This window comes from Leptonychotes weddellii, chromosome 5 (assembly GCF_054177405.1).
Source record: "Leptonychotes weddellii isolate Sample4059 chromosome 5, ASM5417740v2, whole genome shotgun sequence".
NCBI lineage: Eukaryota > Metazoa > Chordata > Mammalia > Carnivora > Phocidae > Leptonychotes > Leptonychotes weddellii.
Genome location: NC_138373.1, coordinates 139,685,696 through 139,700,661, shown reverse-complemented (window position 1 = coordinate 139,700,661; position 14,966 = coordinate 139,685,696). Strand labels below are relative to the sequence as shown.

At 39.1% G+C, this 14,966-nt stretch overlaps 2 non-coding genes across 2 annotated transcripts; both read right to left on the bottom strand.

The window, feature by feature from the left end:
• Positions 1-8,072: 8,072 nt before the first annotated feature.
• Positions 8,073-8,144, bottom strand: TRNAW-CCA (transfer RNA tryptophan (anticodon CCA)). Its single transcript has one exon. It is a non-coding gene; the product is annotated as a tRNA-Trp (tRNA).
• Positions 8,145-8,784: 640 nt separating this feature from the next.
• TRNAD-GUC (transfer RNA aspartic acid (anticodon GUC)) lies at positions 8,785-8,856 on the bottom strand. The gene has a single exon. It is a non-coding gene; the product is annotated as a tRNA-Asp (tRNA).
• Between the last annotated feature and the right edge of the window lie 6,110 nt (positions 8,857-14,966).

The window sequence follows — 14,966 nt, the reverse complement described above, 5'->3', positions numbered from 1 at the left end:
CCCATGCCCCAAGAACGCGCGCCGCCATTGGTCCGCGGTGGGAGGAAGCCGGGCGGTGATTGGTAGGAGCCCTCGCGCGGGTTCCATTAGCCACTGCACCGTGCGAGAGGTTGTAGAAACGCAGTTTAAAAGCCGCTCGGGCGGGATCCTGGGCGACTGGTCCGTTTCTGTTTCCCTTTTCTCCACCCTTCCTCTAAGACGCTGATAAGGGACAAATCGTACTACTTGTGTGTGCGGTTTCCTTTCCCCCGCGCCCTGCTTGAGAAGAAGCTTTCCTTTCTGGGGTCGATCGCCTTCGAACGGGTCGAATTTCACGCCTGCTGCGAGGACCCTGGTCTGGGCCTTTCTAAATCGTAGGACACTGATTTACCGAAGAGTGACCACAGCCTTTCCTTCCCCAAACGCCCACCATGAAGGGAAAGAAAAGGAGCAAGGCGTGCCTGTCGGCGCTCATCTTCCTTGATTTGGTTTACCTGGAGGGTGGAAAGGGGGAGAGCAAGCAGTTAAATCCCTCTCTCCTTGTGAACGCTTCTTTTGTTCCTGAAATTCAGGAAAAGCCAGACCTCGACTACTGGGCACTTTAAAAGGCCCCTGAATTTGTGACAAAATTGTATCGTCAGATATTCCATTCGTTTCTTACCCTACAGGTTGGAACGTTTCTGAATTATTTCATTTTGAACATTGGGGCACAACTGCATTTTCGTTGAGAGCATCTCTGGGTTAGTCTTACATAAGTATCTTACCATAACTTAATCAAATCTAATGTTTAGTAGTACAACAGGATGAAGCAAAACGTTTAGTAATGCCTTAATGGGCAACTTAAGATAACTGAGATGGTGCATACCTACATTTCAATCAGAATAGACTGGTGACCTATAATCAGGCTGGGAACCCTAATCAAACCTATATTACTGATCCAAATTAAAAAGTCTCAGAAATGTATGGGGATTAACATAAGAATAAAAAAAAAAGTCTCAGAAATGTAATGATTAAAACGTCTTCCTGAAAACAACACTGATGACAAATATTTGTGTTTCTTAACGAATGTGTATATATATATATATATATATATATATATATATATATGTTCCAAGAAGCTTTCCTCCAAGAAAGAAAAGAAACTGACCTTGCATTTAGGGTACTTTAATCATTTCCCCAAAATTCTGACCTCCAAACTTTTATAAGCTGCTTAAATTTTTTTAAAAATGTTTATCTGATTTCTGCATGGTTGTTTGAGGAAATTTTTAAAAAATGCCTTCACTAAAAATGTTCCCTATGAGTTAAGTCATTTTATTTTGTTCGAATTGAGGAGACACTATTTAACGATGGATTCTTTTCCTAGGGGCAATTTTATATTTAAATTATTTTCTAAAACTCTCCGTATTACATATATTTAAGCAATAGTAATAAGCTAGTAATGCAAATTAAAAATTGTACTTTAAGTAGCAAATTGTTTTGTACATTTTTAGGATGCCTTGTGAAAGTTACCTCATTTTTCTCCCCACAGCTTCCCTGGGCACATAGGCAATTGCTTTTATCTTCATAGGGGTAACTGAGCTGAGAGGCAAAGGACCATTATTTTGCACCACAAATGTAATTAATGCATGTGGGATAGTCCCAGTCTGCATAATCTTGGCAAGAACACAGTTGATAGGTCTATGCTACCCTATTTGAATTAGCAAGTTGAAGAATTTGGCTCCGGCCTGATTGTACTAACAGTTTTTAAGAGGTAGGTTTTGCTGCTGTATCTGAAAAGGGTCAGAGTTACCAGGACTATATATGATCTGACCAGGTTGGGTACATAGAAGGGTCTCCGGGCTCTGACAGCTGCCCTATGGTCTGAGGTAACCTGAGCAGCCTGGTCCCTGAAATGGATCCTTAAAGAAGGAGGCATCACTGATACCTGAGGATAATATTCTACCTAAATTTGATGTGAGTAGAATACAATGATGAAGTCACAGAATCACCCAAGGATAGTGCAATGACTTTTGAAAGGGCCCTTGCACCAGGTATTTTTCCATTTTCCAGGCCGTTTAATTTTTAAAGGCAATACTTCATCCTATTTTTTAACCACACGCTAAAAAAAATCACCTGTTGAGTTTGCAAGGTGTTCGCTTGTTTTTGCAAGTTGTTTTAAATAGACACAGTATGGGGCACCTGTGTGGCTCAGTTGGTTAAGCGTCCAACTTCTGATTTCAGCTCAGGTCACGATCTCAGGGTCGTGAGATTGAGCCCCATGTGGGGCTCTGAGCTCAGCATGGAGTCTGCTTGTCCCTCTCTCTCTGCTTCTCCCTATCCCCGCTCTCCCTTTCTCAAATAAATAAATGAAATCTTTAAAATAAATAGACAAGTACTATGCCCTACAGGCCAACAGTAAAGATAATATAATTCACAAAGAACTGCATTCTAGATCCTTGAAATGAATACTCCTTGAGCAAAAACATTTTCATTCCCTTTCATTAATTGTTTCTCCTTTTCCTATCCTTAGACACTATCAACTGGAGGTTACTTGCAGATTCTACATTTCTCAGGAGACATGGTTGATGTCATAAGCTATCAGACAGTGAGATCGCCTTTCTACTTCATCCACAAAGTCATGACTTACCCAATTCAGACTTGGAATTGTCCTAGATGCATCCAGCTATATCCCCAGCACTATTAATTTTTAGTGATGAAGGTAATTTTTGCTTTTAACTCTGCTGTAGAGCTCCTAAGTAGGAGTTATTTTTTCCCTCATACTCTGTGTACCTTAAGTCCTAGAGGTTGGGCTACAGAGTTTGGGTGGCTTCTTTGTTCCTGATTAATACTTCAAAACATTTGCCCTCTTTCCTCCTTCAGAAACATTTGAAGTTCATATCATCTAGGTAAATCACCCTTTATCATCTTTATCATTTATCAACTTTCTGGCCACCCTCCCTCAGATATTATAGGTTGTTTTTCCTTGCTCTAGGTTTCCCCACCATTCCTGTCTATAGTCTCTGTGAATTTAACATTCTTATAGATGGCCCATGCAACACCATCATTTTATTTTTTTAAATTTTTATTTTTTTAAAGTTTATTTATTTGGGGCGCCTGGGTGGCTCAGTCGTTAAGCGTCTGCCTTCAGCTCAGGTCATGATCCCAGGGTCCTGGGATTGAGCCCCGCATGGGGCTCCCCACTCTGCGGGAAGCCTGCTTCTCCCTCTCCCACTCCCCCTGCTTGTGTTCCCTCTCTCGCTGTGTCTCTCTCTGTCAAATAAATAAATAAAATCTTTAAAAAAAAAAAGTTTATTTATTTAAGTAATCTCTACACCCAACATGGGGCTCAAACTCATGAACCCTGAGATCAAAAGTCACGTTCTTCCGACTGAGCCAGCCAGGGACCCTCAGCACTTGGCCTTTTAGATTTTTAACCTCTTCATCTCCAACAACTTGTTCCTCTATTCCATATCATCCATCCACTCCAAGTGGTGAGACTTTGAACCTTGTCATCAATAACTGTTTTGCCTTCTAAATCTCAATTTCAAGCATCCCAATTGTCAATCACTAGCCTTTTTCCTCAGCTCATTTATTACACTCTCACTGAACTATTAACACCTCCAATCCATTAGGCCCAACACTTAAAAAAAAACTATTAATATGATTCTACATCATAAACACAACTCATCCAACTTAGATTCCTCAATTAATCCTTGTAATTGCTCTTTTGCAGACATTTTCAATTCTCTTACCCCAATGTCTCTATCTTTCTTACTTGGAGGAACCTCCAGGTAGAACCTTAGTCTTGTTTGGACTGAACCCTACTGCAACAAACTTTTCCATTCAATTGCTGGTATCCAAGTAGCAAAGATTGCTCTAGAAAAATCATATGACAGGGCTGACTGGTTTTAATTCATGACCTCAGACCTCATGGGAGCACTTCATACTGGCTGGCAAAACTATTCGTTCACTGGATTGACCATTCACACCTTAGCTTCTCTACTCAAATCTTTTACATCCTTTTCCCCCCACCTGTCCCCATTTTCAGCTGGTGAACTTGCATCATACTTGAGAAACTGGAAACCATCTGCAGGGAATGCCTCAACTTAAGAAGGTCATTTCTGTGCTCATTTGCTCTTGCATCTTTTTTGTTTCAATGGAAAACAGAGAACTCCTATCAGAAAGAACTACACCCCTTGTACTCTGGATTTCATCCTTCTCTCCTGCTCAAGGATTTTTTGAGTCATCATCTGTGAAATTTCTTAAATCTTTTTTTTTTTAGTTTTAAGTAGGTTCCATGCCCAGCATAGTGCTCAAACTCATGACCCTAAAATCAAGAGTCACATGCTCTACTGCCCTGTGAAATTTCTTAATTGAAAAAAAAAGACTGGGCATTTTATTTTGTTATATTCATAAAAATAAAAGTTTTAAAGATTACCTTTTATGTTGAAACAGGTATTAGGTTTTATTTATTTATTTATTTATGTTTTAGGTTTTTAAAAAAAATTTAGAATGTTTCAGCATTGATACCAAAAACCTTGGGAAACAGTGAAAAGATATTCCTATGTGAAGCCACAGCTTAAAAAAATAAATCAGTGGAATGACTTTGTCAGAAAACTGTTCTGAAACTTTTTTTTTTCCATATCACTTGGATAACTGCCTTCATTTTCCTTTTTGAAGTTTTTAATGTTATTAATATATAGCTGACTTGTTTTTCATTATTCCGTTTTGCATAGAGCTTGGTTGTGAATTTAAAGGTGTCACCTCAAACAAAGCAGATGACCAAATACTACATGATGGTCATAAAAGTCATGTTCTTGACATTTTTCTTAAGAATATGAAAGGATTTTCACAATAAAGCATTAAGTAAAAATAAGTAGAAAAAAATAGAGAACCATATTAGAGTAAGATCTCAGTTCTGTAAAGAACAGTGTGTATGAATATGTGTTTATTTAAAATATATACAAAGAAAAAAGACTGGAAATGTTTGTAGTAATTTTGTATAGGTGGTGGGGAACAAGTAATTTTTATTTTCTTATTTTTTCTGTACTTATCAAGATTTCTACAATGAACACATGCTTTTATAAATATAACTACCTTTCTTTTGGAATTAGTGTGAGAAATTGGGAAATCACTTGGCTTATCAGAATTCAGTCTTTCAGTTTTATATTTCCAAAGGTTCCATTTTATCAGCTCATCAGTCTTAGGTAACTGATTAAAAATAATCTCAAAAGAGAAACCTAGGTTATTAAACAGGTAAAATAAATGCTCAGAGCATTTGATAGTAGTGGATAAATCCACTTGGAAGAATAAATGCCTGGAAAGTTTTTAGAGGAAAAGTACAAAATCACAGATCTATTAGGTGGGAATTCAAATATGGATCTGTATTTCAGAGCCTCTTTCCTGACATCATTCCTATATAATGGTTGTAGAAGTTAAAGTTAAAATGAAGTATTGGATTTCAAATTGTTTCAAAGTTATAGCAAGCCAGCAAATGGGCTATTCTAGGAAAGTACAGATGTCCAAACTTGGAAAGAAGCTGGAACCTGTGAAGTAACAGTTTTAGAGCTGCAGCAGTATAAATAATGACATGTATATATATATGCTATATATATACTGCTTTACAACATTTTTATGGATATCTCATTTGATTCTTTTTAAAAAAATTTTTTTTGAGTATAGTTGACACACAATGTTACATGAGTTTCAGGTGTACAACACAGTGACTCAACTTCTCTTATATGTTATGCTATGTTACCACAAGTGTAGCTACCATCTGTCACCATACAACACTGTTATAGTATCATTGACAATATTCCCTATGCTGTGCCTTGTTTGATTCTCTTAACAACGCTGTCAGGTTAAGTGGGACCTCCAGTGGTTCTCAAACTTTAGCTGGCCATCAGAATCACTTGGAAGGCCTGGTTAAAACTCTGATTGTTAGGCCCCATCCCCAGACTTTTCTGAGTCTGTAGGTATGGGGTGGGACCTGAACATTTGCATTTTTAACTTGTTCATAGGGTACTGGTCTGGAAACAACAGCTCGAGGCCATTTTATTTATTTATTTTTTACATTCTTTGTAAAGCCAGAGCTGACCTTGTCATAGTCTTGAATAATAGCTTTGCTTTGCCCTCAGAATAAAATCCAAATTAGGAGGTCCTGACTGATCTGACTCCTGTTTTACCTCAATAGCTTTCTCTCTCTCTTCCTCTCCAGCAGTGCTGGAGAACTAGCAGTTCTCCGAAGAAGCTGTATTAGTTTGCTAGGGCTGCTATCACAAAATGATTAACAAGGTAACATTACCTGCTCTGCCTCACAAGAGTATGATTTTGTACAAATGAGATAACATGCTTGGTCCAAGCTAAGATCAAGTGAGTATTTTTACAGATATATGCTATACATGCAAAGGTTGCCAGGGGAGAAGGAACATTAACTTATGTTATGGGTGGAATTGTGGCCCCTCACAATTCATGTTGAAGCCCTAACGCCCAGTACTTCAAAATGTGACTATATTTGGAGATAAGGACTTTTAGGAGGTAATTAAGTTAAAATGAAGCCATTAGAGTGGGCCTTAATCTAAACTGACCGGTTTCCTTATAAAAGGAAACTTGGACAACAGCAGAGATGTGCACATACAGAGGAATGACCATGTGAGGATACAGTAAGAAGGTTGCCACCTATAAGCCAAGGACAGGTCTCAGGAGAAACAAACCCTGCTGTCACTTGGATCTTGAACGTCTAGGCTCCCCAACTATGAGAAAATAAATTTCTTGTTTAAGCCTCCCAGCCTGTCATCTTTTGCTATGGCAGCCCTAGCAAACGAATATAAACCACTACTTTTATAATTGAAGAAATCAGACCCAGGGATATTAAGTGAAAGTGCTTGACTCATGGAAGGCATTCATATATGTCTACTGGATAAATAAACGCCTTAAAGCAACATAGTAAACTTTTATTTTTGAAAATTCTCCTTTATGAGGCCTTCTTGAGCTACCCAAGGCAGAGTTAATGTCCTATTTTAGCATCTACATACCACTCTGTTCATGTTACTTTCATGGCACTTAGCCCAACATATTATGGTATTTGTTTACTCAGTGTATCCCTCAGTGCTGAGCACAGTATTAGGCTCATCATAGTTGGTGGTTCATATCTGTTGAAATGGATGGTCTAATCTCAATCCATCCAAGTAGGAGAAAGAACAAACTACACAAAGTGAAAATATAATGTCCAGCTATACTCCTGTATTAGGTTAAATCATATGAAATTAGTACTTGGTATTTCCAAAACAGCAGAAAAATTCAAGGACTTTTATGGAACATAGCCAATAAAGATCTGAAAATATTTCTCATCATCTTGCTATTCATTTTTTGTACAACAAATGTTTGACACATGCCTGTCAGGCCCTATTCAGTACTAAGAGTCCTGGAGCTCAAAAAGGTGACTAAGCTTTGCTCCCTATTAAAGAGATTGAAAGTAGTATCTGACTTGTCCCCATTCACATGAATTGATGAAAATATAAAGGGGGCATTGATATATCACTTAGGTCCAATGGCTTCTAACACGTTCTTTCAACAAATTTCCCACTTTTTAGTAAAACATTTGGTAAAGACAAGGATATGTAGTAAGTTACTTTGTTTGGAAACTTGGGTGACCCTTAGGGACTGTAAAAGTGGGATACTAATCACATTCTAAGATCGTTTATTGGCACACAGGCTAGGACGTGTAAACTGCAACAATATTCAAAGTTAGAAATTTTACTGTTGTCCTTGCTTTCAAAAGGGTCTAACCATTTTTGGGAAAACAGCTTGTACATTTCTTGTTAAGGACGGTTGGACTGATATGCCCACTAGTGTACAGTAGTAATAGTCACTTTAATAGTAATATGCACTTTTTACTTTAATTGACAGAAAACTCACTTTACAAAGCCAAACAGTACAAAACGATCAACGTTAAGACTACGATATAAAGTCAGCCTTGACTTTTTGCACACTAAGGATCACTAGGATTACATTTGAAGAAGAAAGATTTAATCCTAAAAGGCATTTTCAAAAAAGGCGGGAATACTCCTAGATCTCTAGAAGCGAGTGTTTTAAAAAAAGTCTACAAAAGCCCATGACCCCGACGTGATTCGAACACGCAGCCTTCTGATCTGGAGTCAGACGCGCTACCGTTGCGCCACGAGGTCCTGCTGGGCTGTGGCTCGCGCAGTTTCTTAGGACTCAAGTAACATGGCGTTTCTTCCGGCATCTTTTTTTCAATTCTCTCCTTGCCCCTCCACCCGGTACACGTTGAAGATGAAGACTGATCACTTTAGCGCCCACATTTTCCTGATCGCTAACCCTCCACCTAACTTGGGACCGGACCAGTGGAGGTGGCAGAACTGAGTTTCCCTTTCAGTCGGTTCCCCAGGGTCAAGGGAAACTGCTCCTTCCTCTTCTACAGCAAGCAATTTCCGTTCTTACCCGCCCCTTTAGGGGCGGAAACTCCGCCTTCTCTCTCCCCTCCCCCCTTCGGGTTCCGCGCCCAGTTCATGACCTCAAGTTGGAATTTGGCGGGCGTCGCTGCGCAGGCGCACACCTGTGCCAGCCAGCCGCTGGTAGCTAACACGGAGTCCTCTGTGGTTCTCTTTCTCTTCCACCAACGATAAAAAGCTTTTACTGTCGGGGTAGGCTTTTATTTCAAGGTGAGCATTAAGCTTAAAAGTCACTCGTTTTAAAAAAGGCACACTCACAAAAGATATCTGGATATTGTATTTGTCAGCAGGTTTGGTATCTCGTAGTTGAATTATACAGAAAAGAGCAGTTGGATTAATAAAATCCACCATCCTCCCCGTCGGGGAATTGAACCCCGGTCTCCCGCGTGACAGGCGGGGATACTAACCACTATACTAACGAGGAGCTGCTACTAGGAGTTCCTCCAAATATCTCTTCAAAAGTAAGAAAGATTCCCTCCCCAGGCTCGTTTCCTTTCTGCTTACCACCGGGAAGTGTGAAAATAGGAACATTTGGACCGCTCCTCCTCTCACTATCCCCTCTGGGCACCTTGGACTCGTGGTTGGTGGAAAGAGTAAATTATTTAGAATAAGTGAAACAAAATGCGCTTCCAGTTTGAGTAGTGATGAATTGATGAAAATTGTTTTCCGGAGCTCTTTATGCTTTCCAGATGATTTAGGTTTCTGGCGGGAGGTTTTTAATTTGATAGTGACCGAGAGGATGTGACTTGAAGCAGAACTTTACCTTTACAAATTTATATTTTCGTTCTGAAGTCGAAGTTCAAGGCTATCCTATGGTTGCCAGATGTCCAGGGCAGTCAGGGTTGTCCGACAGTACAGTGCCTCTTCAAACAATTTGTAAGCTTTTGTGACACAAAGGGACTCATGCATTGGACCAGCTGTGGTCAAAGGAAATTCTGTTAGCTGATTTTTTTCTTCTTCTGTATTTCGGTCTCTTTCTTGAGGCGTCTACAGTTTGCTTGAAAATGATAAACACGTTAAGTGGCAAAATAATAACACATTTAAGTAATTCAAAACAAGGATGTGCCGTTAATTAAACATAGGGTTAGGAAGGTGTGCTAATAGAATAATTTGTACCGTCCTTAGCTTTTTCATAAACAGGATCAAACCTGTTCCAAGGAGGACCTCCCACATTAACTTTTCACATTATCTCTATGTAAGCAAATTCGTAGTCACAAACTGACATGATTGGAAGTTTTCATTGTAGAACCTGAATTTACGGAATCCATTCCTTGTAGTGTAATGAATTAACACATTTTTGGGGGAATCATAGGTTACATGGTGTTTTCCATCTGATGAAAGGGATTATTTAGTGCAGACTTAAAAAAACGGCAATTTTTGAGGCGTGTTTTGGCATATTTTTTTCACTCTTAAATACACCAAAAGCCTCAAACTCCATGTCCTGTGGCCTCCTTCTACTTCTCTCTAGTAACTCTTATGAATTCCAAAGGGCATTGTGATAACTATGATGATTTCTTTTTCCTTGTAAGATTGAAAGAATTTGTCCCAGGTCTCTCTGTTGGCAAAACTGCAGGGCAGTAGGAACCCAGATTAATTGAACAGCCTGTCTTCACTCCTCCCCCACTCCCGCTAGACAAAGCTTAATCCTTGTCCCTTCAGAAGAGACATCATCCTCTCCACCTAAGCTGTGGTAAAGCTATTCCAGTGTTCATATGTGTTTTTACTTTTTTTTCCTCCCTAGGGAAATGAAGAAGCAGCCTGAGTCAGCAAAGATCATGGAGCAGGAAACAGCACCTGCTGCCTATTTTCCTAAAATGGAAAGGAAAAGAGGATAATTAACCTGAACAGGGTAAGGGAACTCAGAGATTCCTCACTGTCAGCACTGGGTGAAAGTAAAGGTTAAAATCTGATTGGCAGTAGAGAGGGCACAGAACTCACTTTGGAGGTGAATAGCATGATGACAATCAATGTTATTGAAAGTTTGAAACCTTTCTCTACCTAAATAATTGGTTGTCTAGCTTATTATAGCTTGCAGAACCATTCACATTCATTTCATCTTCTCCACAGTCCTGTGAGGTCAATAGGATGGGTGTTTTATCCCTATTTTACAAGTGGGGAAAGGGAATCTTGTAGAGAGACACAGATAGGAAGTCGTGAGAGGCCAGGAATCACCCAAGCCTTGACTGCAAATCTTGTACAAAATTCACCATGCTGTATAGTTCCACATTCTTGTATATTAGCAAATCATGCGTTATGGAGAGAAAATCTTTATCACTAGTATCAACATAATGTGTCACACTCGTTCCTGTATTAATATTTACTAGTCTCTAATTGCTTAGGCACTGTAGTTATTCATTCACTGTTGAGCCTACAATGTGCCAGACATTTTGTTGGCAACAAAATTGGATACATTTTGTTTTTGTGGAGCTTATATTCTAATAGAAGGAAGGTAGACAATAAAGAAGAATATAATACATGAATATGCTAGATGATGACAAGAGTGGAAATAGAAAAAAATAGCATTATAAGGGGGTTTAGAGAGTGGCAAATTAGATACAATGGTCAAATAGGCCTCATTTTAATAAGGTAGCATTTGAACAGACTTGAAGTAAGGGGTGTGGTCATATAGGTATCTAGAAGATGTGGGGCCTTAGAGGTTATTGTAAAGACTTTGACTTTTATTCTGAGGGGAAATGAACTGCTGTAGGGTTTTGAACAGAGAAGTGACCTGGTCTAATTTATGTTTTAGAGTTTTTGTTTACTGGGTTGAGAATAGACAGTAGGGGGCCAACAGCAGAAGCAGGGAGACCAATGAGATCTCTTGTAATTACCCACATAGGAGGTGAGGTGGTTCAGATTAGCTTGTGAGTTATGGAGATCGTGAGAGGTGCTGACAAATTTTGAAGGTAGAGCTTTCCTGACAGAATGCCCTGACATCATGAATGTGAGGTGTAAGAGTAAAAGACGAATCAAAGATGCTTCCAAATTTTTTGGCTTGAGCAACCAGAAGGATAGAATTGCTATCAGCTGAAGTGGAGAAGAGTAGTGCACAACTTTAGAGGGCACCATCGATATTGATAGTCTACGTGAAGGGAGCAAGAATTCCTGTCCCCTTTAAGGCCCTTCTAGCTAGACTAAGAATCAAATTGACACAAGATTTCAGGGTTGTGAGATGGATACGTTGGGCTCTGTGCTGGGCATGGAGCCTGCTTAAGATTCTCTCTCTCCCTCTGCTCCTCCCTGACCTTCTTAAAAAAAAAAACAACAAATTGACATGAGACATATTAATAGGAAGAAAAAATTTAATAGCATACATACAGGGAATCCATACAGACATGGAAATCCCAAAGACAGGCAAAATGAGGCATATATGTCATTAGGAACTAAGGAGAAGGGGGTAGGGGTCTTGGTATTCAAAGGGAAGGAATGCTTTCTTTCTGAAGAATGAAAAAGAGTAAATACTTGGTAAACAAGTGTGTGCTGGGCCACTCAGAAACAATGGGATGAAGAGAGAACTTCAATCAAATAGGCCTTGCTAAATTCCTCCCTCTCTACCATACTTAGTTCATATTGTAATGTAGTTACTTATATCTTAATTATTTTAGGCGGTTGTGGGTTAGCTCAAGAGCTTTTTCTGAATCAGCTGGGTTTGGATTGCTTTTTAACTCAAAATAACATTAATGCCAAAGTGGCCCATTTTGGGGCTGCCTGCCCTTGGCCCCCAACAAGAGCACACTGGGGAGGAGGCAGGGCACCATTCACATAGATGCTCTGTGGTTGGCACTCCTTGGAAGGGTAGAACGTGGCAGCTCTGTATGTGGAGCAGTATTTGGAGGGATAATCAGCATTTCAGTTTGGGATGTGTTAAGGTTGAGACATTGAGTAGGTAGTTGAACATCATGGTTGAGTACTCATTGTATAAGCCAAGCATTGTGTGTAGTGCTGGAGGTGCCATGATGAACAAAGATCCTGATCTCAAGGAACTTTCATTTGAGCGAAGGAGACACATATCATTAATCAAAGAATAATAACAACAAAAAAGTATAATTACAATTGTGACAGTTACTAAGAAGAAGATGCAGAAGGAAGAGCTTTCTTGGTAGATAGAATTGTATGTGCAAAGGTTATAGGAACTGAGTAAGTGTGGTGAGTAGAGGGATTGAAAGGCTGGAAGTGGGTAGGGATCCTGAGGAGGACCATGGGACAGATGAGGGTGAAAGGCCCATGGCAGTCGGGTGGGTGATGCAGGATCTCTCAAGCTGTGTTAACCTTTTCTTGGCCTCTTATTCACTTTTAAAATAAATGTGTTTATTTACTATTTTTAGAGTTTATTGAGGTATAATTTATATCCAGTAAAATTCATTCTTTCTTAGGTGTACTGTTCTATCAGTTTTGACCACAATCAACTTATAGACTATTTCCATCACTCCTATCACTTCCATCACAAACTTCCCTTAAACCCTTTGGCAATCAATCCCTTCCTTCCAGCCCCAGGCACCGCTGATATGATTTCCATGTCCAGAATGTCATATTAATGGAAAGGTACAGTTTGTAGTCTTTCGAATATGGCATCTTTCAGTTAGCACGATGTTTTTCAGAGTCATCCACATTGTTTCCTATATCAGTGAGATTTTTTTTCCCATTGCTGATTAGTGTACCATTGTATGGATGTTTATCCACTCACTAGTTGATGGACATTTGAGATGTTTCCAGTTTTTGACTATTATAAATACAGCTATTATAAACATTAGTGTTGTTAAAAAGAAACAACAGACCAAAGTGGAGTCACTTTTGCAACACCCCACCAAGACTACCTATTTGTAGTTTCAGCTTCTCCCAGGAGTGAAATTTTAAACCAGTGGGTCTGGAATTTCCTGATCAGCACTTGTGAGGTAATCTGCATGATAAGACTACCCATTCTGCCCCTTAAAGGAAGGGTGAATTTGCCTGAAACAATCTTTTCTTTTGCTAGCAACCTTCCTGTTTCTGCCTATAAAATTCTATTCTGTACAGTTCCTTGCAGCTCCTTTCTACTTGGTAGATAGGATGCTGCCCAATTTATGAATCATTGAATAAAGTCAAGTAAATCTTCAAATTTACTCAGTTGAATTTTGTTTTTTAACAGTACACAGGTTTTTGTCTCCTCATTTCTCTTGGGTCAATACCTAGGAGTGGATAGCTGGGTCTTGGGATGAGTGTGTTTGCATTTATACGAAACTACCAAACTAACTGGAATATTTGGCATTTCCACTGACAATACATGGGCATTTTTGTTGTTCCACATCTTTGCTAGCACTTGATATTGTAAGTAGTTTTTGTTTGAGCCATTCTAATAGGTGTGTAGTAGGATCTCTGTGTGGTTAATATGTCTTTCCCTAATGATTAATGATGTTGAGCATATTTTCATGGGTTTATTTAAGCACCTTAATATTTTGCCTATTTTTCAATTGGGTTGTTTTCTTATTGAATTTTGAAAGTTTTTTTTATATATTCTGATTGCTTGTTTTTTGAAATCTGATATATATCTTGGGATATGTCAACACATATATAATATATCTTGGGAGATACATTTTCTCTCAAGCTGTGTCTTGTTTTTTTCACTCTCTTTTTAAAAAAAATTTTAACTTGTATAGTCTTATTTTTTTAATTTAAATTCAATTAGCCAACATATAGTACATCATTAGTTTCAGATGTAGACTTCAGTAATTCATCAGTTGCATGTAACACCCAGTGCTCTTCACATCACGTGCCCTCCTTAATGCCCATCACCCTGTTACCCCATTCCCCTATCCACTTCCCCTCCAGCAACCCTCAGTTTGTTTCCTATAGTCAAGAGTAAAGAATTTTTTATTTTATCAGAGCATACATGACCTGGTTTCTTGTGTTTCTTCCCTTTGTTCTCTATTATTTTCACTTCCTCAACTTAGCCTTTGAACAACAGTGTAAACAAGAGCTTGGGCCAGCTCACTACGCAACATTCTCTTTTCCCCTTCCTCCTCCTCCATAAATAAAAAAGAGTCTAAATTGCTCCTGGGTAGTTTTTGGATTCTATAATCATTCATTCACAGAAACATGATTTACATTTATTAAAAATGCAACACTTCCTATGCAAATATGAAACTAACCCTCCATAAACATTAAAATTCAAATTCAAAGGTGAATGTTTATGATTTGGGCCTGGAAGACAGATCTAGCTGGGTACAGTTTAGATTATTAAAGGAAAAAAGTTTCTATTGAGGATGCTCATACTTCACCATTTCCCAGTCTAATTTATCTAAATAATCCAGAGTTAAAACTGAGAGGCAAACATCTTTTCCCCTCCAGTGCAATCAACACTTTAGTCTGTTCCTTCTCATTAAAAAAACCAACAAGCAGGGGCGCCTGGGTGGCTCAGTCGTTAAGCGTCTGCCTTCAACTCAGGTCATGATCCCAGCGTCCTGGGATCGAGTCCCGCATCGGGCTCCCTGCTTGGCGGGAAGCCTGCTTCTCCCTCTCCCACTCCCCTTGCTTGTGTTCTCTCTCTCTCGCTGTGTC